Source organism: Papio anubis, chromosome 6 (assembly GCF_008728515.1).
Source record: "Papio anubis isolate 15944 chromosome 6, Panubis1.0, whole genome shotgun sequence".
Taxonomy (NCBI): domain Eukaryota; kingdom Metazoa; phylum Chordata; class Mammalia; order Primates; family Cercopithecidae; genus Papio; species Papio anubis.
In genome coordinates, this window is record NC_044981.1 from 21,372,460 (window position 1) to 21,399,978 (window position 27,519).

Genomic DNA, 27,519 nt, shown 5'->3' on the forward strand with positions numbered 1-27,519 from the left:
GTAGTGAGCTGAGATTGCGTCACTGCACTCCAGCCTGGGTGACAGAGTGAGACTGTCTCAAAACAAAAAACAACAAACAAGCAAACAAATAAAAAAGATGACCCAACTGGACTGAGTGCAGTGGCTCATGCCTGTAATCCCAGCACTTTGGGAGGGTGAGGCAGACAGATCACAAGGTCAGGAGTTCAAGACCAGCCTGGCCAATATGGTGAAACCCCATCTCTACTAAAAATCCAAAAATTAGCCAGGCATGGTGGCGGGCACGTGTAGTCCCGGCTACTTGGGAGGCTGAGGCAGGAGAATCGTTTGAACTGGGGAGGTGGAGCTTGCAGTGAGCTGAGATAGTGCCACTGCACTCCAGCCTGGGTGACAGAGTGAGACTCTGTCTCAGAAAAAAAAAAAAAAGATGGCCCAGCTATGGGTGCATAGGGCTATTGGATCCGGCTCATGGCGGGGGACTGTCCAGGCAGCGGGCAGCTCAGGCCATTGATTACTATGTCCTTTGCCTATACCAAGCCAGATACTCTCAGTGGACAGCTGGATGGCCACAGCTGTCCAAGTGCAAGGATTCCCTCGTGATGAGCTGTTTGTGTACCAGGCCTGGAAGGAGTTGGGCCATTTTCTTCCTGTACGAGGGAGGGAATCTCTATAGGTTCCGCGGCCTCTATCAAAGACTGCCCTTCAGTTGTCACGTAGATGACAGGGCCAAGCACCAAATGGAACTCTGCACTCAAAACGGACTAACTCTGTTAGTCAATGTGCTCCTCTGTTAAAGGCATGCATGCCATTTGGCCATAGGCTATGTCTGGCCATTCCCAGACTTGGGTTTCTGGAAGGTATCCTTCAGCCAACCTGCTATGGGGCACCGGGTGTGTACTAGCACAGGGACGCCCTTTAACATCCTGCACTCGTTGTCAGCCATAGAGTATGCAGCACAGAGTTATGGATCCAGATGCTATACCTAATTTCAGCCCCCTGCCACAGTTGGGACCAGAATCCTAAAGGCACATGTTTACGTCTCTGCCTTTGCCCCAGGCCCCACCCAAACCCCTCAGGGTAACTGGCTACAAATTCACGAGGGTGTCCCTGCACTAGAACTACCAAGGCTATTCGTTTTACGGCAAATATGTCTTGTTTCTAGGCCTCATCCTCCCCTCGTGGACCAGTCCCCATGGTCCCTCTTCTTAATTAAGCAGTCTGGGGGCTAAGGATTTGGGCCAAATGGGGAATAAAAGGACACCCATGCCCTGGAAGGCCTGAGAAGGTTTGCAGCTGCTTTGGTAGGGTAGGACGTAGGTAGACCTGCACCTTATCCATAACAGCAGAGGGAACAACTGTAGTCTTAACCGACCAGAGGACACCCAAGTATTTTTGACTGACAAGCCGGGACCCTGGAGTTTGTCTCTGTGGACTGCTCATCCTGTTTGCCAAGTGAGACAGCAAGGTGGTGGCTACAGTTTGCAAGCTGGAAAAAGACTCAGAAGTTAGCATGAAATCACCAATGTAATTGTAAACATGTACCCCCTCCTGGGCAGTTCATCTACCAAGATCCTCAGCCACTAGACAGGGACAGAGAGTGGGGCTAGGCAAATATTCCTGGGGCGGACAGTAAAAGTCCATTTTTCTCCTTTCCAGGTGAATGCAAATTGGTCTTGACTCTCTGGGGCAATGGGAATGCTGAAGAAAGTGTTGGCTACATCGATAACAAAATGGTATGTGTCCAGCATCTCTCCTACCCTTATCAGAAGAGAGGCGATATTGGGAACAGCTGCACACATTCAGGGACCACCTTATTTAATTCTCAGTAATCTACTGTCATTCTCCATGTACCATCAGGTTTCTGTATGGGCCATACAGGGCTGTTGCATGGACTGTGTGCTGGCCTTGTGATGCCTTGCTGGGCTAACTCCCCTGTGGTCCTCGTGGTTTCATCCTGCCTCTCTCCCCGCCAGCAGGCGGTATTGCTCTGGTGCTACTACTCACTGCTTTTGCATTCCCCTCCCCGCCCATCACATGCTTCACCACCCTAACTCTCCTTTGGAATTCCCCAGCAGTTGTTTGGAGGGTCAAGCCTGATAAGATATCCATTCCCAAGATATATTCTGGGATGGGAGCTATGTATATCAACAAAGTTTGGTGGCAGTCTCCCAACTTGTAAAACTAGTTCAACCTGTCTGACTTCCAAGGCCTCTCTCCATCACCATCTATTGCTGTCATAGGCCCTTGGAACCAATGGGAGTTGCCATATATGAGGCTGTATCCAGCTCCAGTATCCACTAGGGCACGCAATCTGTTCAATTAAGTGACCAATATATAATTAGTTCTACTTGTGGCCTCTGGTCCCCCAGACACCCTGGTCACCATTGCTCTTATTGGGATTTCAGGACCTTGGCCTTCATCCTAATCTAAAGGGGCTGGCACTTGCCATTGCTCTGTGGAAGGAAGGGGTAGTGGGCTGAACCTGAGACTCCTCAGTAAAGTGCTGTTCTGGCTTGAGCTTCTGCTGCAGTCCAACCAGAGCAGCAGTAGGCTGTGTATCTGTTTTCACATTAGGTGTCCCTGCCGCTACCAGCTCACCGTGCATTTGTCAGCAGGTCACCCAGATAGGCCCCTTGGCTGTCTCCTTTCCTTTTATTTATTTATTTGTTTGTTTATTTATTTATTTATTTATTTATTTATTTTTTGAGACAGAGTCTTGCTCTGTTGCCCAGGCTGGAGTGCAGTGGCGTGATCTCCAGCTCATTGCAAGCTCCGCCTCCTGGGTTCACGCCATTCTCCTGCCTCAGCCTCCTGAGTAGCTGGGACTATAGGTGCCCGCCACCACCCCTGGCTATTTTTTTTTTTTTTTTTTTAGTAGAGACGGGGTTTCACCGTTTTAGTCTGGATGGTCTTGATCTCCTGACCTCGTGATCCGCCTGCCTCGGCCTCTCAAAGTTCTGGGATTACAGGGGTGAGCCACCGCACCTGGCCTCCTTTCCTTTTATGACCAGGTTGGTTACAGCTGTCCAAGTGTCTATATCAAATTCTAACTTGATCTGCCTCCTTTCGCTCCCCTTTTAGCCAGGTGACCCATTCCCTGTCCTTCCCTAGGGTATCATTCTCACTACCCATGATAGTAGGCAACTACGTGACCCAGCTGGAAATAGTGAAGAACATCTTTAGCTCAATGCTTCTCAACACTGACTTCAAAGTAGAGTTAAATTAGTTTTTCAATGTAGAGTCCCATGCCCCACCGCCACCCCCAAATTTGAACTTGACTGGTATGGAGAAGGGTTGTGTATTGAATTTGGATGAAAGCATAGCCCAGGTGATTCTAATGTACAGCCAGGGCTGAGAACCACTGCTTAGCTGAATCTGCGTCTGGGTTCTGTGAAAGGTTTATCTTATGCTTCTATTGTATTGACTTCTATTGAGCTGACCCTGAATTGACTCTCTTATTTGCCTGGGCTCTGACCTTTGAAAAATTGTCTTCTCTACAGGGACTCCCAACCTACTGCTAACTTAGTCTGCATTCCCCTAGTCTTCCTGAATATGATTTTTCCTGGAGAAAACTCCTGTCAAGTCAAGAAGTGTTTCAGTAGAACCTTTGCTTCTCGTGACTAGGGCTTAATCTTCTGGTTCTTTCTTTAGTCTCTGGCTTTGAGACACTAAACAAAGAGAACGCATGGCCGTGAAAGCATCTGGGATCACAGCCCCAAGACCATAACAACATGTCTTTGGGGTTCATGCCATTGCCATGACTCCTTGAGCTGGTCCAAGAGGGGGCTGGAAGGCGAGTGTGGCTTGGAAGGCCCTCCAGCTCAGCCAGTGCTCTGATTAGAGAACTTTGTACACTTTTGCACACTTTGTACACCTTTGTGTACCTTGTACAAACAAGTATACAGACAGGGTGTGCAGAGTTCACGCTTTGCCTTAGTGAAATGCACTGTGACATGGGGCACATTTTTACTCTGGAATGTTTAGTCTCTAACATGGGACTCCTGGGGGTTGCCTACACTTGTTCATCATTTCATGATTAAGGAAACAAGGACAGTGTGTAGCTTCCAGAATCTAGAAACAAGGTAGAGCTCCCACAAGCTTTCCTGGGAGCTCACTTTCCCTACTTTGTGTCTGTTACCCTGAGGCATGGGCTGTTCACTGTCACAGTCAAAACAACAACAACAACAAAACAAAGCGAGAACTTTCCACTTCTCAACAGCTTTGGTTAAAATCCCCAGGAGTCCTGATCTCTTGCAAGTGAGAGAGTAAAGAAAAAGTTTAGAAGTTGCGAACTCTTCCTTTGAAATTCTCATTTGCCTTTCAATGTACTCTTTTGCCTTAAAGAGGAAATCCACCTATATTGCTCAAAGCCAGGGCTGAGGGGGAAAGATTTTCAGGTCTGCAAAGCTAAGTTGGTGTTTTCAGATGATTTTCTCTTCCTTCTTAAATGTTTTTGTGATGTAGAACGATGGCTGTCTAGAGCTCAGATTCTGTGATTTGATGTATTACCCCTGGATTACAACCTGAAATATAGCTTTAAAAACCTAGATACACGTGGCAGTATATGGAAAACACAAACAAAAACCATACAAAATCAACCAATCCACAAACAAAAAGCCAACTCACAAATAGACTTATAAGTGAAGTTGTCCTCAAAAGTTATTGGATTGAATATTTGCTAAGTTAGCTAGAACTATTATTTAAAGTCGTTTTATTCATTAAATGGCACTTTGTTGATTATGCAAAGGACCCATAGAATTTAACAACAGTTTTCCGGCCCCTTTGTGGTACTGGCAGTGGTGCTAATTTTTCAAGAAACTGGAAAAGGGATTTAAAGTGAAATGTGGATCTCGGCTGCCTAGTGAAATTCAATGAAATCAATAGGAAGCTCCTGTATTTGCATTCTTAGGACTGGAAGTAGGAGGTGTCGATGCACATTTCCCAGTAATGCAACTTCAAAACGGGCTTCTTAATGGGAGATAATCAACTGCAATGCAACTTTAATGAACTCTGATGTTGGAATGCAAACCCAATCCAGTATCCCATGGAAAATTAATCCAATCAATAGTCTAATTCAAAGCTTTAAGCTTGTAAACAATTACTACACTGACCAAGTCTGCCTTTTCAGATGTTCACCCATGGAGGTGGCCATCCTTCTCAGGGTTACCGCCTCTCGCGGCATGGCATAGTGTTGGCTAACTGCTTCCGCTGTCATCCTTAACAAGAATGCTATTGAGCTTATTAGAAAACTCATCTGAGTTCATGTAAAAGAATAAGAGGGGGAAAGTCCTTCTCAGCCAACCTCAACTCCAGTTTTATTAGGCATTCATCTCTCCATGGAACAGCTCCCTCAGTCCTTCATTCAAGCCTTGGGCAGCCTTTCTTACTTTCCTCGAACCCTAATGAATCTCCCTTGGCCCCTCTGCCTCGGAAAATGGGGCTATTTGCTCTGCATCTACCGTTTCAAGTGGGACTCCCTTCCACGGTTCCGTGGCCTCTTATGCTTCCTTCAGAGGTCCCTGGAGAAAGGGGCCAGCTTCAGAGCACTCTTCCTTATGGTATAAAGCTACTTCCTGCATTCACTTCCCACCACGCCTTTTTAGGCATGTTCTGCCATCAGTGGGTCTCAGATATCTTTCTGGCTCTTTTCTTGATGAAGTTCCTTGGTGCTCAAGTAAAGCAGGCAGTTGAATACGTAGGTCTGGACCTCAGGAGAGACCTCACAGCTGGAGACGTGGGTTTTGATCATCCCCATGGGAGTCACTAATTGACATCATAGCTGAGAGTGAGATTGTCAGCTAAAGAGATGGAAAATTAGGAATAAATTTCCACTAGACTCTAAATCCTCTGGAAGGTGTGGACAAGCTTCATGAAGCCTGGTCTGCATGTGGGAGAGAGAGAAGAGAGACAGGGAGAGAGACAGAGAGAGACAGAAAGAAAGAGAGAAAGTATAGCAATTGAGAATCCACACGATGCAGAGAATGCTTAGAAAAAGCACAGGAAAAGAATGTGGTACAGCTTTTCCTTCACTAATGAAGAATACAGGTTATGACGCCTTCTGAAGGGTGTTTTGGAAGCAAACAAGGCCTTCTGTAGCAGTTAATTTATAAAGTTTTATAGACTTCATATTGAACAACTGTATTTAGCATAAATGCATAGAGAGATGAAGACTAGGCAATACCGGCCTTATAACAATAAGGGGTCATTGCAGCTCCGTTGGTGCAGTTTGTGGTTCACAAGCCACATATGATGTGTACTCTAGGATCCAGACTTGAGATGAAGAGAGACCTTCCCAAGCCACACTAGTTAATGGTTAGCCCCTCCCGACTCCCAGTTCCTTAGAGAAAAAGAATTGGAGGTATGTGTCAAAACCCACCATGTAGACTTTATAGTTCATTTTGTGTAAGTAATCACAGTATGCATAGTAAATTGAATCTGGGTTGCCAGACCTAACAAATAAAAATATAAAATGCCCAGTGAAATTTGAATTTCAGATAAACGATGAATAATTATTTTAGATGTAAGTACATCCCATGCAATATCCATCTTGTATTTTATCGACAGTCTCAAACTGAATCTATTCTCATTAGAGGGTTATATTCGAGGTATTTTTATCCTCATAAGGGCCCAAGGTAAAGACCCTCTATTTTCGTTTGAATTAACTAAATGTCCTCAATAGCTACACCACAGATTATTTCTCCAATTTCTGTATACAAAACTCTATACCCCTGTATACCTATGGCTTAAAGGAACACTCTAGATTTTTACCTCCGAAGTCTGCTAGATGCTTCATGTGCTTTTCTTTCTTTTTGTTTTTTTTCTCTTCTCTCCCCCAGTCTCCTACTGCCTTTCAGACAGTCCCTTGCTTCCCAAGGCGAGCCTCCTTTCATCAGATTTCCTGTTTCACACCCACAGCTGGGAGCCAGCCTTGCCACTTCCAAGTTGTAGGTGACTTCAAGGATCATGGCCAAGATAGTGCCCTGAACCCCACTTACCCGGTGAGCAGGACAGATATGATAGATCCTCCCTAACTATTCAAGTCCATATTTCATGCCCACAGCAGTCGAGGTCAGGAGAGAAGCTGCTGTTCCAGAACGCTGTCTCATGAGGGCTGAGTGCTACAAGATTTTTCACAGTGAAGGAGGCTCAGACTCTGCCTGGTGGGTCGTGAAGAGCTAGTGCTTAGTGATCTTGTGGTTAAAGCGGAGGCCTGCACCGCTTGGTGAAACCATTTTACACTATTTTATTTTATAAATACTAGAAAGGAGGGGGTTGCACATTTTTCTCAGGAGCTCTAGACTGAAGCTCCAAGCCTAATTCCAAAGAACCTTTTCGTATTTATTCACCCTGAAATAAGAGATTTTAATTTGAGCTGACAATCTGACATTTCATCAGAATTAAAATCATGTAAAATCAATTCATGTTACCAGGATTGTTTATTACAGAGAAGGAATAAAAAAACAAAACAAAACAAAATAGCCCAACAGTGGCAGATCTCACTAGTGGTTATATAGAGAAGACACCTTTCTTTGCTACTGAGGTAACAAATCCACCTGGTACCTCTGAAACCTCTCTCCTTGGTCATCTCTATGATGTTATCGCCACATTTATTGTGACCTGGAACCCTTTGAGTACTGTTCCTGGTCCTTAGAGGCACTTTTACCCCTGCCCAGGCTGGCAGTGATAGATGTCATGTCTTATTCAACCAGAGGTTATTTCAACCAGAGTTCTGCTAAACTATTCTACCAGTTTGGTACCTGGGTATAGTTTCTGCAGTGGCTCAGGATGGGTTAGATCCAGGCAGGATTAGGGCGAGCTCCAGGAACCACTCCCAGCTAGTTAAAACATTATTTCCATGTGAGCTAATGCCATTCCTACAGCTTTTCATGGAAACAGCTCAGCATTCTCTAGGAACATCTGGAGTGACTCCCCCTGCACCCCACCAAGTGTGAACACTGTGGGAGATTTTACTTCTGGTGACTCTTTGCCCTGTAGATGTGAAGATCGTTGTGACTGCATTTATCCATGTGGACAAATGAGTTCGTACATGTAAAAATCTTTGAGGCTGAGGCCAAACAAGGCCCCTTTCAGAAACGCAGACTTTTCCCACCCTTCATTCCTTGTAGCTCACAGCTATTTTTACAGCAGCGCTAGAGTCTGAAGTTTTGGGAAGAAGCCAAATGTTTTGGGTGTGTCTGTACAAACTCAAAGATCTTTGGAAAAAAGCAGCAAAACAACTTTCTTTCCCCTGGCTTCTAAGCATTTCTGTTAATCTGTATAATCTATGTGAGTCTAACATGAAATTGTTTTACATTTTGGGGGATAGGCCATGTTTTAATATTCTCTGTAATCTTGCTTTTCCATCACTCTTGAGCCTTTTATTCTACTGCCAAATCATTGACCTGTCTAACCTTTGCTGCAGGAGTAAACTCTGACCTTCACGGAAATTCTACCACCTCAGTAAAGGAAAACTTTAGCTCCAGCTAAGCCTAGAATCCTGCAATGAAGGGAAGCTGAAATGAGATTTTTATTGGAATAAGGTACACTCTAATGGTTTACTCAAAATCAACATCTAAAATAATTTCTTTTGTTAAAAAAAAGTCTCTAGGGTTATTATATTGAAATATGTATCATTAGATAATGTCTGGAATTAGACTATAAAAAGAGTAAAAAAAAATAGTCTGGGCGAGGTGGCTCACATGTGTAATATCAGCACTTTGCGAGGCCGAGGCAGGCGGATCACCTGAGGTCAGGAGTTTGAGACCAGCCTGGCCAACATGGTGAAACCCCATCTCTACTGAAAATACAAAAAATTAGCCAGGTGTGGTCGTGCACACCACCTGGGCGGGACTCCCTGTAGTCCCAGCTACTCGGGAGGCTGAGGCAGGAGAATTGCTTGAACCCAGGAGGCGGAGGCTGCAGTGAGCCGAGATTGAGCCACTGCACTCCAGCTAGGCAACAGAGCAAGACTCTGTCTCAAAATAATAATAATAATAATAATAATAATAAACAACTCAATGTTTTCTCATAGTGCACAGATCCTAATTTCAAATCTCACAATCTTATAATAATGACTATTATTCTTAATATCACTAATATGAAAAAGCTACTTCATGAATTAGTCTTTCTCTTCCCTACCTACCCAATTCACTAAATATGTAGTGATAATGCTTTTACAAACGTTTAATTTCATGAGCTATGGAGGCTTTATTAAGATGGGCATGATTCCAAGTACCATAGAAAAAGGTTTTCTTTTATGGACAGTATCAAGTCCTACTATTATACATATTTGCCAAAGTGTTATTTGATTTGCAGGGAAGGCTTTACATATCAACTTGATGTCAAAGAGTCATTAGCCGATACGAAAGGTGAAACAGAGTCTCCAGTAGTTAAGTTCCGATTCTGGATCAAGTTCTTGGCTACTGTTAACAGGGTTGCTGGAGCTGTCCCATGGAAGAGCAGAGTGAGGCCATCTTTCCAGCCCCATCGTCTGAGATCTCTGGAATGTGGAGTAGCAATCATTAGCAGCTGGCTGATAAAATGAATTCAGTGTCAACAGGTAAAATACTATTAGTGTGAGCCCCTTCACCCACACATTCTCTTACTGGTGTTTCAGGACCTCTCTTCTCTCCATCAAAAGCAGGAGAAGGTTGGGCACAGGGGCTCATGCCTGTAATCCCAGCACTTTGGGAGACTGAGGCTGGCAGATTGCTTGACCTCAGGAGTTTGAGACCAGTCTGGCCCACATGGCGAAACTCTGTATCTACTACAAACACAAGAAATAGCCTGGCGTGGTGGTTGTATGCCTGTAGTACCAGCTACTCAGGAGGCTGAGGCACGAGAGTCATTTGAACCTGAGAGGCGGAGGTTGCAGTGAGCCGAGATCCTGCCAATGCACTCCGGCCTGGGTGACAAAGTGAGACTCTGCCTCAAAAAAAAAAAAAAAAAAAAGTCTGTTGAGAACCTACTATATGCCGTGAGATATTTCAAAAAGAGGAAGACTGGGTCTGCCTTGCCTTGCTGCCCAGTCTTTCCAGAGAGCTAACACTTTGACACAAACTCCGAGACTGGTCAGAACATGTCTACCTGCTGACGAGTAGTTCATGATATTTATGCTCTAGGATAGGGCATCATGATGATCACAGTCCCTTGGGGAGTTTGTTAAAAATGCAGACCACTTGTACGTCAGCCCCTGGAAGTTCTGATTTAGTGAGTGTGGCACAGGGCTCGGGAATCTGCATTTTTCACGAGTGCTTGTGGTTTCCGGATGCTACGGATCAAAGCTGTAGCATTTACATTAGCTTTCATCTGTTAAGAAAATATTAGGCCAGAGAGACTGGTCCCAGCTAATAAGATTTGCTCAGGCGGCTGGGCGCGGTGGCTCAAGCCTGTAATCCCAGCACTTCCTTGGGAGGCCGAGATGGGCGGATCACGAGGTCAGGAGATCGAGACCATCCTGGCTAACACGGTGAAACCCCATCTCTACTAAGAAATACAAAAAATAGCTGGGCGAGGTGGCAGCGCCTGTAGTCCCAGCTACTCGGGAGGCTGAGGCCGGAGAATGGCATGAACCCGGGAGGCGGAGCTTGCAGTGAGCTGAGATCCGGCCACTGTACTCCAGCCTGGGCTACAGAGCGAGACTCCGTCTCAAAAAAAAAAAAAAAAGAAGATTTGCTCAGAATCCATACACTGTAAGATAGCCCTGAGGATTAATGGACTTTAAAAAATGCATACATACACCCATCTGTATAGACAAATTAAGATACCTGCATGGATAGTCACCAGTTTGATTTCAGTTTGGAAAATAGTAATACCCTTTGGTAAATGTCCCATATGATAATTACTTTATTATTTTATTTTATTTTATTTTATTTTATTTTTGAGACAGAGTCTCACTCTTTTGCCAAGGCTGGAGTACAGTGGTGCCATCTCAGCTCACTGCAACCTCCGCCTCCCAAGTTCAAGTGATTCTCCTGCCTCAGCCTCCTGAGTAGCTGGGATTACAGGCACACACCACCACATCTGGCTAATTTTTGTGTTTTTAGTAGAGATGGTGTTTCAACATGTTGGTGAGGCTGGTCTCGAACTCCTGACCTCGTAATCCGCCCGCCTTGGCCTCCCAAAGTGCTGGGATTACAGGCGTGAGTCACTGCGCCTGGCCATATGATAATTATTTTAAGAGGAAAAAAACAGCAGGAAGCTGTTCTCAAACTCTTTCACCTGGATTCTAAAAATCACTCAAGTGTATTGTGAAGACCTGTGACAGAAAGTCTCCATGTTACATATCCATAAGGAGGTTGTATGCGTTTAAGGAAGGGGAGAATAAGAAGAGCTCTGAAGAGTTTAAATTCGGTCATTTGCTTCTTCAACAGTGCGTGAAGTGCAATTGTTCTCGCTGAGTGTGGGAGGGTGTTCAGACCCCCGAAAGAGCGGGTAGCATATTCTTGACACTAACATTTCATTTCCAATGTTTGGCAGTGCTATTTTCAGAGTTTCTAAACTGGCGTAGGTTTGAGTTGGCTCCTAGTTAGTGAAGGTGGAATATGTTAATAGATTCAGGTGGTGTGACCTAAAGGCAGGTGACTCTTATATTATAGATAAAACCTCTGACTTTCAAAATGTCTCCACCCTCCCCCCCAGCCTTCCACACTCCCTGTAAATTGGCCATAATTTCTTAAGTTCCTATAAGAGAGAACAGTGCCTTCCTCTAAAACTCCCTGAGCTGCATCGGCACATGGACCGAAATGCATGCTGGGCGCAGGAAACAGACCTCAGACCTTACCTTAATATTCTTATTCAGTGGTGCTGGATAAAGCCAGGAATTTGCATTTTAACAAGTGCCCAGGAAGTTTCTGATGAGGGTGATGCTTGGACTACGTTTTGACACATTCTACATAAAGATATGCATGCCTGAGGTTGGATCCTTTCTTCAGAAGAAGAGGGAACCCTGGGCCCATAAATCATGGTGAAGGCAGAGATATGGAAGCTCAGGGTATAATACCACCTCCTTTGCTGTTTTTCTCAAGATTAGCCTTTGATAATCCTCTATATTAGACAGCTGTTTAAAATACAGAACCAGATGACAAAGAATAGGAAAAGAGCTTCACCTTCTTCTACTCAGTATGGATGAGATCATAGGATGGGACGGCTTTTTATCAGAGGAGCAGGGTTCAAAGGCTTTATGTTTGTAACTCAGGGAATAAACATTAGCTGCGGTTGGTCTGGAGCATGAAGCACCAGCCACCGGCCAAGCCTCCCAGCTCAGCTGGGGGAATCCACTCTTCTGCCTTCTTTCTTCATCGAGAACATGCGCTTTTGGAGTTCTGAGATCCCAAGTGCTTTGCCATGAGAAAGATGGGGACTGGGCTTGTGACCTTTGACAAGGAAAATGCTTGGCAGGAAATTTACTTTCCATCAGGCTTTCCAGGAGCAGCAAGGGCCTCTGAAGGCCTGAGGGAGTGGAAATGGACTGGTCCTGAGTTAGAAGGGACAGGCCTTCCTGGTCAGGATTGAGGCGCCCAGGAAGAGCTGAAGCTGGATGACCTCAAGAGACGAGCCATCCAGGAGAAGATGCTGGAGCCCTTCCATGCAAAGCTGAGAGGTGAGTTCAAGGCAGAGTGGGGGCACAATTGGAGCCCACAGCAGGAGGGCCGTGGGCCCTGATACAGGAAGCTTCTCTGTTCTCTCTGGTATCTACGACGGGTCACGGGCTAATACTCGTAAGAGTCGCTAGTTATGTAGTAAGTCCTCAAGTCAAGCAAAATGAGATATCCCCTGACTCCCAACACTTAACCCCAATGATTTCTATGATACATGGACTATATTTGTGCCAATAAGGCTACAGTAACTTAGTTTGCAGGTAAAAATCCCTATTTGTGTACACATAACTTATTTTAGAGCATTCATTTGATTATAAGTTTGAAATCAGGGTTAGGGGCCAACTATGAGAAATGGAAAAAATAAACTTTTATTTTTTCAGACAGACTCTCACTCTGTCACCCAGGCTGGAGTGTAGTGGTGCGATCATAGCTCATGGCAGCCTTGACCTCCTGGGCTCAAGCAATCCTCCTATGTAGCTAGGACTACAGGTACACACCACCATACCTTGCTAATTTTGAAATTTTTTTTGTAGAGGTGGGAGTCTTGCTGTATTGCCAGGCTGGTCTTGAACTCCTGGTCTCAAGCAATCCTCTTGCCTTGGTCTCCTAAAGTGCTGGGATTATAGGCATGAGCCACCATGCCTGGCTTTCTTTTCTTTCTTGATAAAGGCTATTGTGGCTTGGAGTTAACTTTGTTGGTTTAAGAAATAAACAATATGATAGGTGAAAAGAGCTAACTTGTTCTGTAAATAGTAGGCATTGTCTCAGGTGTTGGGAGAAACGGGAATTAAAAGGTGGTAACTTAGAAGATTTAAGAGATCTTCCTAATCTAAATCATTAGTTTCATAGATGAAGATGTGATATTCTAGTGTGGTCAAGTGATTTGCTCAGGTAGAGCAGTCTGTGGAACCCAAGCCTTCAACTGTGGTCCACTGTTTTACTACTGTTTATATTCCAGGCCATATTGGGCACAGAGTAAATTGTGTCTACACACGAGGACTTCTGCTGCCAAAGCCGCAGACTCAGAAATGGTAGATGAGGAGACACAGGAGAGGTCATCAAGGCCTCCGGTCATGCTTTTACAGAGAAGGCAAAGCGGTTTGGAGAAGGGAGGGAAGCGGAAGAAACTACCATCAGGTAGAGCAACTAAGAACAGAACTAGTGTCAACAGGAAGTTGCAACAAAGTGCTGTAGGAAGGAATCACATTCGGGAATTGCAGGAGGTTTTAGGAAGAATAGCATCACTTGAAAGGACCCTGAAGAAAGAAAGGGATAAAAAAGTCAGATGGGGAAGCAAGGGAAAGGACAAGAGCTCAGAATGCTGTAGAAACGCTTGAGATGTTTGTGGCCTGGTTCGTTGTCACAGATAAAGCTGAAAGACTGCCTGGGGCCAGGGCATGGGGCTGTTGTATGTCAGGCTCCAGGTGTGTCACAGTGTGTCACTGATGTGATTGGACAGGTGAGTGCTATGATCAAGCCCATGTTTTAGGAGGATTCATCTAGAAGCAACAGATAGGATGGATACACGCAGGGCAAGAATGGAGTTTGATTCTTGCTGTAATAAAGGGAAGTGTGAATGAGGACCTGAACTGGGGCAGTGGCAGTGATGATCTTTGGGACACACAAGCTGGAAGTGAAGCTGCGTCCAGTCAGGGGACATGATGAGTTTGGTTTTGGACCTAGTGCATTTGAGATGCTGACAGGCCGTCCCCATGGGAATGTCCAGCTGGCAGCGGGGAAAATGAGCCTCATGCTAGGAGCACTGGATTAGAGAACAGATCCTAAGGAGCTCCTGTGTTTAAGGCCAGGGGAAGGAGAGGGATGAGGGAAGGAGACAGAAAAGGACACATCCCATGTGTGAGGGAGCACTGAAATACAGCATCACAGAAGCTAAGGGATCAAAGAATTTCAAGGAGGAGGAGGAGGAGGCAGTGTCACCTACTACAGCAAGACCAGGGCTCATGATCCCTGGGGCTGGGGACATTGTTGGTGTCAGCCATACAGGCAGTGTGTGCAGAACAACTCAGACCCTAGGCATTGAAGCAAAGGAGAAATTTAAGCTTAGGCCAAGGGAGTAGTATAGTTGAGGGAAGGATTTTAAATACACACACACACACACACACACACACACACATATATATATTCTTTTTCTTTTCTTTTTTTTTTTTCGAGTTGGAGACTAACTCTTGTCACCCAGGCTGGAGTACAGTGGTGCAATCTCGGCCCACTGGAATGTCCACTTCCCAGGTTTAAGCAATTTTCCTGTCTCAACCTCCCAAGTAGCTGAGATTACAGGCATGCACCAACACGCCCACTTAGTTTTTTGGTATTTTTTGTAGAGATAGGGTTTTGCCATGTTGGCCAGGCTGGTCTCGAACTCCTGACCTCATGTGATCCACCTGCCTCGGCCTCCCAAAGTGCTGGGATTACAGGCGTGAGCCACTGCACCTGGCCTTTTAAATATACGTTCATTCATTTATTCATAGACATTAGTGATGGAAAGACATAGCCTGTCTGTCAGTGAGGGATAAGGAGAGAGTGCAGAAACTGAAGATATGAGCTGGCTGTGTCTGTGGAAGTGGTTCAAGAACGGTCGGAGAAGGTGGAATAAAGAAAAAACCTTGGCTCAGGAGAGGCCCACTTTTCCTTCAGAGACAAGATGGAAGCTGCTGGTAAAGCTACAGAGGAAGTTAGAAGAAATAAGATGTTGGCCAGGTGCGGTAATCCCAGCCTGTAATCCCAGCACTTTGGGAGGCTGAGGTGCGCAGATCGCTTGAGTCCAGGAGTTCGAGACCAGCCTGGGTGACATGGCAAAACCCAGTTATACAAATATTAGCCAGGCACGGTGGTGTGCGTCTTATGAGTCCCAGCTACTGGGGAGACTGAGGGTGAGTTTGGAGGCAGAGGCTGCAGTGAGCCGAGAGTGTGCCACTGCACTCAGGCCTGGGTAACAGAGTGAGACCCTGTCTCAATAAAAATAAAATAAAAAAGAAAAAGGTGTTGTTTCGTGGGTGCAGAATTTCAGTTTGAAATGATGAGAAGTGGCCAGGCGCTGTGGCTCATGCCTGTAATCCCAGCACTTTGGGAGGCTGCAGTGGGTAGATCACCTGAGGTCAAGAGTTCGAGACCAGCCTGGCCAATGTGGTGAAACCCCGTCTCTACTAAAAATACAAAAATTAGCCGAGCATGGTGGCGGGCGCCTGTAGTCCCAGCTACTCAGGAGGCTGAGGCAGGAGAATTGCTTGAACCTGGGAGGTGGAGGTTGCAGTAAGCTGAGATCATGCCATTGCACTCCAGCCTGGGTGACTAGAGCAAAACTCTGTCTTAAAAAATAAAAAGAAAAAAATGATGAAAAGTTCTGGAAACGGACAGTGGTGGTGGTTATATACCATGTAAATGTCCTCGAGGACATTGAAAGGTACACTTAAAATGGTTCAAATGGCAAATGTTATGATATGTATATTTTAGCACAATAAAAAGAGAGAGAGAGAGAGGATGGCCTTAAGTTTTCAGTTAAGTAGAGGGTGAGGGTGAGGGCTGAGAGGTGGGCCCTTTGTGCATGAAGATTCAGTGAGAAGAGCTTTTGAGCACCCGTATCAGGGAATCCATAGCAAGCCCAGGAGAACTGGGGGCCAGAATGGGCCAGTCGCAGGGTGGAGATAAGTGAGCCTCCTTGCTTGGTAAATCCTAATCCTATCATGACCCTTATTTACTTAAATCTCATCAATGACTTCTCATTTTTCTGAGGATAAAATTCTAGCTTCTTACCAAGACCTCTCGGGCCAGGCATAAGCGGAGCCCTGCCCTGCCCTCCCACCCTGTCCCATACCACTGTTCCCTGAAAGTCCTTGCTTCAGCCACATGGGCCTCTGTGGGCCTTCAAACGTGTCAGGCGCGTTCCCTCCCCAGGGCTTTTGCAAATGATGCTCCCTCTCATCCTTCTGGCTTCAGCGTGAACGCCCCTCCTGAGCAGTGCCTCCTCAGCCCACTGCTGTTGGAATGGACTCCCTCTTTCCATCCTCCTTCATCCCAGCATTGGTCCACGTCCTTCACAGCCCTGGTCACATTGTGCAATGGTGTATGTATCTGTGTCATCTGTTCAGTGGCTGTCCCTCTACTAGTCTGTAAATGTGATGGATGTAAGGACCTCTGGGTCTGTCCTGACTCGATCTCCAGTGCCCAATAAAGCTTTACAAAACTTAGTAAACATTGGTTGAATGAATGAATGAATGAATGGACCAATCATCTTGACTTTTCATAACCATGTCCAGCAGCCCAGGCATGGGAGAAAAGAAAGCAAATGGTGGTGATAACACCAGACCAGGACTGAGAGTGGGGAGGGTAAGGAATTACCGCTGTAAGGAAGAACCCTGCCAATGAATGACCCATTCTGAAGCCCAGGTTGGCAAGGGCAGTAATTGCAGCCAAGAAGAGGGAGGTGGGCTGGATGACAGAGGTCATCTCAACAAGTGAAGGAATAGACATTCGTCATGCCCAGGTTTGTAATGAAGTGTTTCAGTATGCGTGAATGTGCATGAGAAGTTGTCGGGGGGACTCTCTGGATTCAAATGAAATGGATATATGAACCCACTAAGACCTTGAATAGACTGACTGAGACGAAAGTACCCAATCAAAGAAGAGATGCAAATATGCATGTTTATTTCATATTTATGCTCTGCACAGCAAATTGAGAGTTGTCAGGCCAAGGAGCCCGTTAGATTCCTGCTCCAATTTACTCTGTGCCCAATATGGCCTGGAACATAAACAGTAGTAAAGGCAACTATTGAGCACTTGCTCTGAATCAGCGCTCACACTTCACACATTAGCTCATTTAATCCTCACAATAGCCCTCCAGGGTAAGTAATTTTCTGAAGATCAGAAAACCAGCAAAGTGGTGGAGCCCCCATTAAACCCAGACCTCTCTGCCTGCAGACACTGGGCTTTTCCCATTCAGCTAGATTGTTACCAAGCATATGAGCCTTCACATTCATAGTCGCTGCTATTAAGGAGATAACAATCCTAAAGCAATTGCAGAGGGGATTGAAATTGAAGGTAAACTCTTAGGAGGTTTACAGAACACACATCTTCTATGTGTTCATGTGAGACAAATAGTTGACCCAGCACACAACATTTATTACCAAATTACTTGAATTTGAGCCTAAAATCTTTTCTTTTGCTAAGGAGTCTTTAAAAATATCTTGCCTCGAAATGGATCTTAGAGTAATTCCTTGATTACTTGATTGGAAAACCTGCATGAAAGTACCACGCATGGAGTCCCATTTACAGCCATTCTTTCTCCCCTTTTTGAGCACCAAATGCTATCTTTGGCATTCTGCAGATTGAACATAAGGTGTTGCCTTCGGGGCCATAAAATGAGAGTGACAATTTTCTGCTCCACTTAATGCTATACCCAATTTTAGTTTTCTGTTTGCAAAAAAAAAAAAAAAAATTATTAGGACCTGTAGTATAGGGAGAAGCCTTTGGGTGGGGTTTTGTTGAAATTTCTGCTTGGTAGCTTGGAAGGAAAAAGGCAGATCAAAGAGAAGTAATGTGAGGAAATGTAAATATGAGGGTTGGTGGTGGTGGTGACCCTGGGGGAAGTGGCTTGGAGAGGATGATGAAATGCCATTCCATCTGACAGCAGATTTCCAAAGAGAAGTATATTTTCACCACTGGCTCACATGTACATAGTTAATGGAATGGATTATTTTTGCAAAAATGAGTTCAGAAAATCTACTTTGATAATTTTCATTCAATCTGCTTTGCTTTCCTGTTGATGTCAATATTTTCCAGCATAGGCAAGTGCTTATAAGACACACAGAGGGTGCAGTCCTAGACAGGAAGCCTTCAAAATCAGTCTCCTTTGTGCAAGGCAGAGACACTTCCATTTGGGATCTGCTAGAATAGTTTTGAATCCTGGCAATAACAATCATGGCCCCAAAAGAAATCAACTTGAACTTCAAGAGATGTCTGTCCCCTTTCCCAAATCTTGCTGAACTGGTTCGTAAATGATCTTATAAGCAATAAAGATATTAATATGGTTAAGGGTTGAATGGAGAATTGCCATTGCATGGCAGGAGTGTTGATGTTATGGCTCCCTGCTTTATTTTTTCTTATGTTCATTTACATCTGTACTGCTCTTGAAGTGACAGCAACATACATTCAATAGATTAGTGTTAAGAATACAAGGCCGGGCACGGTGGCTCATAACTGTAATCCCAGCACTTGGGGAGGCCGGGGCAGGTGGATTGCTTGAGCTCACGAGTTCAAGACCAGCCTGGGCAACATGGCAAAACCCAGTATCTGTGAAAAAACACACAAAAAAAGAGCCGGGCATGGTGATGCATACCTGTGGTCCCAGTTGCTCAAGAGGCTGAGGTGGGAGTATCACCTGAGCCCAGAAGGCGGAGGCTACAAGGAGCTGAGATTGTGCCACTGCATGAATAGAAAATAATACAGTAGACTGGCTTTGCAAGACTCATGGGTTTAAATAATCCCTCTCGTCTTCATCACACCATAGCTGTGTGGGAAGGAAATTAAGCTATTAATAACACAAGATTAGGACAAGACTTACCCAGACAGGAGTGACTGAAAAATAAGACCTTTTGTTTTGCTTTTGCTTTTAGTCATAAATAATGAAGATTTCTATGTGTTACTATGAGACTCTCACACCTCCCTCTAAGCATAAAGCTGACCGTGAACAACCTGTGGGAAGCCGCTTGTGGTTTCAGTGGATACCCACATTCTTCTATCCGTGATTTTAAAATACAAAGATATATTAGTTTGCTAAAGCTGCTGTCATAAAATACCACAAACTGGGTGGCTTCGACAACAGAAATGTATTGTCTCACAGTACTGGAGGCTGGAAGTCTGAGATCAAAGTGTTATGGGATCTGTTCCTTTCAGGGCCGGTGAGGGCGACTGTGTTCCAGGCCTCTGCCCTGGCTTCTGGTGGTTTCTGCCAATTGTGGGTGTTCCTTGGCTGGTAGAGGCATCACCTGGATCCCTGCCTTCATCCTCACAAGATGATCTCCCTGTGTGCCTGAGACTGTATCCAAATTTCCCCTTTGTATAAGGACAGCAGTCAGATTCGCGTAGTGCCTTCCCTAATGACCTCATTCTAACTTGATTTTACCTCCACACCAACTCTGTCTCCAAATAAAGTCACAATTGGGGTGGGGGACACAATTCAAACCACAACAAAAGAGTTGGCCTCTTGATTTAGGAGCTGATGAGCTAGTTTATTGTATAGGCTCTTGATTTCTCCTTTGTATTTTTTTTTTTTTTTCCTGCATAGTTTTGTGTAAGAAAAGTTAGATTAAGAAAAGGGGAATGATGAAGTTGAAGCCACAGTCTCTCACACTGTTGCACTGAGCTTTGGTATCAAGCCAGGGGGTCAAAATGGGGCTTTTAGTTCATGGTGTGTGCGGATGGCTTCTTGTCACAGTCGTAGACACAGAGTGGTGGCTGCATGAAGTCTAGAATGCCAGACCTAATTACAAATGACAGTGATGAGGTCAGGATTGTAATCCAATTTAAAATGAGGACCCACAACATACAATATATCCTAGTGATGCTCACTGCTGTGCGATTCAATCATTTGACAGCTCCATCCAGTGTGCGGCCATGGTTGGTATTGCTTTAGGCTGTAAGGGTGTGAAGGTGGAGACCTCAGGGGGCCCCCACTCCATGGGGCAAAGCTGGGGCATCCCTGCCCGGAGGCGCAGGGCCCAGCACAGTGCTGACGTACTGTCTGTGCTTGCTATAGATTGTGGCACATTGAGCACATGGGGACAGAGCTGACTGGCTTCCTGTTAACCAACATTCTTGCTCACGGGTCAGAAGGTGATGTGGCTCTTATAGAAACTCACCCCAGACATCCCCACACCATTATTCCTTCTCACCCATTCTCAAGACCTCACCCGTGTGAGACATGTCTACTTTGCTTCATCTTCCCATCTCAGTAACTTATTTTAAGATAAATCATTTTAGCAGCTTTCTCCTAGGGAAATTATTCTGAAATTTTGAGCAACAGCATTTTTCCAGAACATTCTAAGACTCAGCAGTAACTTTTTAAGGGGGAAGACGTTTAAAAAAGAAATTTCATTTTACTAACTGCCACACTGCATAGCTTTTCTAGGGTTGTGGTTAGGATTACGGGAGAGAGGCACCAGAGTGGATTACAACACAGGGCTGACCTTTTACCACCCGGCTGAAGCTCGAAAAACAAAACCAAATCCCATCTTACTAACCATACCTGCGTCTTTTCTGGGAAATACCCCAGAATACAAGAATACAAGTTTGTTTGTTTTTTAAAATGGTTTTCCTTCCCTGGGAGAACAATCCTGAAACTTAAGTCAATAAAGTTCTCATGCTACATAAGCATTTTGCCTTCTCGGGTCAGACTTGAGGCCTTTTTCCCCGCTTCTTCTCAAACATACATCAAGTGCCTTAGATCATGGTGCATCCTAGGCAGGTTACACAATTTTAATCTCTTAAATATGAAAATAAAAGACATAATCAGAGCAAAAACAGGGCATTTTATTTTTAAACCGAAGGAAGCCAAAACAGCAACAGAGAAGAAAGGAAATTAATTAGGACCATCTCTGGGGCCAAGGTGCATTTGCCCTAGTTCTTTCTTTACTTTTCCCACTGTTTTTCTTCCTCCCCATTCCACAGCACTCAGCATCTTCTATCTTGTCTCCCTTGGTGTAGCTCTAGCGTTCTAATTCTATCCCATCTTCTTCCACTGAAATAATGAAATTTTAAAGACAAAATTAAGTGAATGTCTTTGTAGCAATGTACTTCCCCCTCTGGAGAATAAAAGGGGGCTTTGGAGATACGGCAATGCTTAACTCAGTGAACGAATTGCTTGCTGATGGGGTTGGGTCACGTGGGGCCAAGGTGGCAGAGGTGACTTTGCCTACTGATACTGGCCGTGTTAAGAATAATAGCTAATATATACTCAACATCTATTACCTGGCTTATATGTTAGCTTGTTTCTATTTTATAACAGCCCTGAAATGTAAAATGGTTTTATTTTACAAGAGAGGAACTTGAGGGTAAAACGGAATTAAGTTCGTTGGCAACCTTGTTAGAGTTGGAAAGGGAACCCAGGTCTTTTTGACTGAGACATTCATCATCACCCTATAGCTAGTAATGATGGGAGGAGAACCAAGAGAACAGGGAGGCAGATATCACTTAGTGCACTTGAAACAGAGTTACTTAAGATTCAGAATGTGAACGTGTCAGGGAAAGTCATTATGTTCTAGTGTTTTCCATTCTCCTTTAGCCATGGGTGAGGGTGAATTTAGACATGATTACAGACGAGGCCTGGGGAAAGGTGAAAACCTCAAATCTATCCATGCAATGGAATACCATTCAGCCTTCAAAAAGAAGATCTTGCCGTATGTAATAATGAGTGAATCTGGAGGGTATTATGCTCAGTGAAATAAACTAGTTACAGAAAGATAAACACTGTGGTCAGGCGCATTGGCTCACACCTGAAATCCTAGCACTCTGGGAGGCCAAGGCGGGTGGATCCCAAGGTCAGGAGTTTGAGACCAGCCTGACCAACATGGTAAAGCCCCGTCTCTAACAAAAATACAAAAAATTAACTGGTTGTGGTGGCGGGCGCCTGTAATCCCAGCTACTAAGGAGGTTGAGGCAGGAGAATTGCTTGAACCCAGGAGGCGGAGGTTGCAGTGAGCCGAGATCACACCACTGCACTCCAGCCTGGGCAACAGAGCGAGACTCCATTTTAAAAAACAAACGAAAAAAAAAAGAAAAGATAAAAGGAAGATAAACACTGTGTATTCCACCTCTATGAGGTACCTAAAATAGACATACTCATAGAAGCAGAGAGTAGAATGGTGGTTGGGGGGAAGATCGAGATAGGGAGTTGTGAACCAATGTGTATAAAGTTTCAGTTATGCAAAATTAGTAAGTTCTGGAGGTCTACAGTACAACATAGCACCTATAGTTAACAATCCTGTCTTGTACACTTGAAAGTCTGTTAAGAGAGTAGATCTCATCTTAAGTATTCTTACCACAATAATAACACAAAACAAACCCTCAAATGTGCATGAATGTTCCCCAGCAATGAGATGGGATTTAGGAGGCAGGCAGTGGTGGAGAAAGTCAATGATTAGTTGGAGTCGGAGTGAGAGATTAGTGGGCAGAGTGTCAGAGAAGGGCACAGGACATGGAGGGGATTGGAGAGAGAGAGTAGCCACAGGGATCTAGGGTTCCGTGCAGGGAGACGACAGAAAACAAGGGCAGTGATGAAGTAACTTGTCTTCTTGTGACTCTCAGCCTCTCCTTCTTGCTGGTTGCTTCCCGCTGACAGCATGTCTTGTACCTCCGCCTGTCATGCCTGATTCCAAGAAAGATAAAGGAAGGTGCCAGCTATGTTTGTCCCCTTCTATCAGGCAAACACTATCAGTGACACCCCTAGCATACTTGTGCTTAGGTCTTATTGGCCAGAACTATGACTCATGGCCACCCAAGGCTAAAAAGGAGGCTAGGAAAACAAGTCAATCAACTGGGATTATACCTACAAGGAAGGAGAACCTGGTGAGCCAGCAGCTATGTCTGCTGCTGCTGTTGTCCTTATTCACATCTTTGTGTCAACAACTCACTAGATTGCTTTTTACCTGAGACCATCAATGCTATAAGAAAGGAATTTATGGGCTGGGCGAGGTGGCTCACCCCATAATCCCAGCACTTTGGGAGGCCAAGGCAGGTAGATCACGAGGTCAGGAGCTCAAGACTATCTTGGCTAACACGGTGAAACCCCATCTCTACTAAAGATACAAAAAAGTAGCGGGGCGTGGTGCCACGCACCTGTGGTCCCAGCTGCTCGGGAGGCTGAGGCAGGAGAATGGCTTCAATCTGGGAGGTGGAGGTTGCAGTGAGCCCAGATTGTGCCACTGCACTCCAGCCTGGGCAACAGAGTGAGACTCCATCTCAAAACAAAACAAAACAAACAACAACAACAAAAAAAAAACAAAGAAAGAAATTTATACAGGATGAAGACAGACCCAGTGTGAGCAATGGGAAGGATACTTTTGATGTATGGTGTACTTTAAGTAAACAGGTTTACGAAGAGTTCCAAGTACAGATTGTTGTGTAGACAGAAAATAGCCAAGCCATTGGTAGGCCCAAGTTGGACGTAGGAGCAGGTGAAGAAAGCAGGATGTAATGGCAGTAATGACGAACCAGTTTATTGTGTAATTTTCCCAGGATCAACAACTTCTTTCCTGCACTAGTTGCTAAAAATCTCCAATGCCTTTTTTTTGCCATGCAAACTGAACTTCACAGATGCTTACTGTAAAAAAGTACACCCAATGACCTTTTGCAAGAGGATAAGAAAGATGCTAACAACTCGCAGCACTGCTGAGGCCACAGGTGAAGGATCTAGGGTGCAGGTCACTGATTCTTCTTGGAATCAGCCTGGCCATACCCTGAGCTGTTTGGCCTCAGAGGGGTGGGCCATGGTGACACCCTAGAAGCTGCCTGAACTGGGCTGTAGGCTATTAGTGCCAATCTTGAATTCTTTACCAAGAGCAAGGCCAATCATGAATTAGTTCAGCAGAAGAGCCAAAAGGAGGAAGATCACGAATTATTCCATTTAAATTTTTCTATCTCACTTTTTCCTGGTTAATTTTCCTTTAATTTTATTTCGGAAGTTCCTTTGGCTGTGAAAGCTTGGGTTTTCCCTGCTGTGAGGTCAGGGCCCTAGGCTTTGGAAGGATCATTTACGTTCCTAGTCTCTTGATGGACAGAGCTGTTGTCTGCTCATAAAGGCAGACAATGACTCTTTGTGGATGCCGCAGTGGGCGACAGCTCTTTCTGTGACTTGCCAAAGGTCATTGATGGAGCTAGGAAGGAGCCACCATCGTTGGGAATTCAGTGGACCTTGTAGTCACAGGAGGCCCAGAGAAGGGTTTTTTTCCCTTCAGTCTAACTTCTGTCACTTCCAGTCAAATATTTGGCATCGAATCACTGGAAGATGATTTTTAAAACTTGCCTTATTTAAAGAGATTCAGTTGATTTGTCATGTTAATGCTGTAACTCAAATTCCCAACATGCAAATAAGATTTATGAAAACACTATCTTCTAAAATTACAACTCCTGAAGATGGGTATATTTTTCTTCTGTGGTGTCAAATCACTCCAAATGAGCTCTGATTGCATGAACCATACATTACCCACTGAAAGGCAATCTCTTCAAGGCTAGGTTTCTGCACTTGATAGTTAGATATTTACACTCTCACCCTTTCTTACTACACCTAAAAGCATTTCTTTAAAAATCAAGTAAAATATTCGTGTTTATAAGTCAGATAATGGAAATTGTTCTACTTATTTTAGAATTTTGATATTCTAGTGAGACTAATATGTTAAAACCATTTAGTTTTTTTAAAGGCCAAAATATATTTATCAGGTGCCTATGCTAGAGTACTATATTAGGCATTATACAAAACAAAACAAAACAAAACAAAAACAAAAACAAAAAATCCCATGATTTTCTTGGAAGTAGTTTTCAATTTAGGGAATAAATTAATATTTTTTTTCAAGTCCATAAAATTCATTTCAAAGTGATTTGAAAATTAATTGGCCGGTACGGTGGCTCATGCCTGTAACCCCAGTACTTTGGGAGGCCGAGGTGGGCAGATCACGTAAGGTCAGGAGTTCAAGACCAGCCTGGCCCACATGGTGAAACTCCGTCTCTACTAAAAATACAAAAATTAGCCAGGCGTGGTGGTGGGCACCTGTAATCCCAGCTACTCAGGAGGCTGAGGCAGGAGAATCGCTTGAACCCAGGAGGCAGTTTGTAGTGAGCCGAGATCATGCCATTGCACTCCAGCCCGGGCAACGGGAGCGAAACTTTGTCTCAAGAAAAAAAAAAAAAAAAAAGAGAGAGAAAATAAAATAAAATTAATTGTATCATTGACTGTTTTTAGGTTCATCTTTCCCTCCTCTGTCGTCTCACAGATATTAGTAAGAACTGCTGTTACACTGTGTGCCACACTGAATTTCAACTATCCCTCTATCTGCTTTGTCTTCTCTCCCAGGCAGTAAGCTGCTAAATTATTTTGGATGAATAAATAAACATCTAGGAATGGGAAAGAGAGCAAAATTGAACAAAGAGTAATGAGTTAGAGTAATCCTTTAAAAGGTGGAAATTATTGGAATAGATATGCAGTTTAAATAAGTTGCAGACTAAGATAGCAGCATAAAACATACAGGAATATTTGCATCTTATTCCCCCAAACTTAGTTAGGTTGCTTTTATTGGTGGAGGGTAACAAGAGTGGACATAAATGTTTCATTTTTGGATCATCAGAATTTTTTTTTCCATTCAACTCTGAGAGATCCCACTCTCATTCACACCAGTATCATCTCTAGTGGGTCCTATTGTCATAGCCTCATGGTGGGATATTGCTGACTGCTATGGTCTAAATGTTTGCGACCTCCAAAATTCATATGTTGAAACCCTAGCCCCCAAGGTGATGGTCTTAGGAGATGAGTGTTTTATGAGGTGATTAGATCATGAAAGTAGAGACATCGTGAATAAGATTAGTGCCCTTATAAAAGGGACCCCTGAGAGCCCTCTCACCCCTTCCACCAAGGGAGGACACGGCAAGAAGCTGCTGTCTATGGGCCGGAAAGCGGGCCCTCAGCAGACACTGAATCTGCCTTAATGTTGGACTTCCCAGCCTCCAGAAGTGTGAGAGGCACATTTCTGTTTGTAAGCTACCCAGTCTGTGGTATCCTGCTATAGTGGCCCTAGCCGACTAAAACACCCACCCCTCCACTCAATCACTTTCCAGATTATAGGCCTTATTAATGCCACCCTTCACTGAAGACTACCCAATGCCTTATCATCATTGTAAAAGAAAAGAAAACCAAGCATCTCAGTATAACCCCCCTGCCAGGCTCCCGGACACTAACTGCCTGTCTGTCACCAAGTCAACCATGTAAGCTTCTTGCAGCCCTTGAGCTTGCCCTATTGTCTCATCCCTCCATGTGGACTATCCTTTCCTCTTTGTAACCCCATCCCCAGCCTTCCAAACTCAGCTCAAAGGGTAAGTCCCTGAAGAATCTTCCCTTCCTTTTCTCTCTTCCTTTCTGGATGACTTTATCTGCTTCTATTATAACCTCTCCTACTCCACTGGTGTTATTTTGCTTACATGATTGTCCCCAGAGCACTGGCCGGAACTGGGTCCAGTTCATCTCTGTGTTTCTGAGGATCCAGATGGTGTGTGTTACACTGTCCATGCTTACTTCATATCTATGGGGATGAGTGAGTAAAGGAATAAATGTAGACTTCGATGGAGAAAGAGGATTGCAGGACATTTTTGAATGGTGGGGATGAGAGGTGTGGAATGGTCTTGAATTCCAAAGTGTACGTGAACCTAAGTTCCAAATACTGTCATTATTTTTAGTGAAGCCCCCTTTCTGGTTCTGGAGCAGTGGTTCACTAAGTGGTGTATAGGTCAGTTTTCACACTGCTGATAAAGACCTACCTGACACTGGGTAATTTATAAAGAAAAAGAGGTTTAATGGACTCCCCACATGGCTGGGGAGGCCTCACAATCACAGCAGAAGGCAAAAGGTACGTCTTACATGGCTGCAGGCAAGAGAGAGAATGAGAACCAAGCAAAAGGGGTTTCCCCTTATAAAATCATTACATCTCATGAGACTTATTCACTACCAAGAGAACAGTGTAGGGGAACCTGCCCCCATGATTCAATTATCACCCACCGGGTCCCTCCCACAACACATGGGAATTATGGGAGCTACAATTCAAGATGAGATTTGGGTGAGAAAACAGCCAAACCATATCAGTGAACTCCCCAGACCAACAGTGTCAGCATCATCTGGGAATTTATCAGAAATGCAGATTCTCAGGTCCCACTGTAAACCCACTGAGGCAGA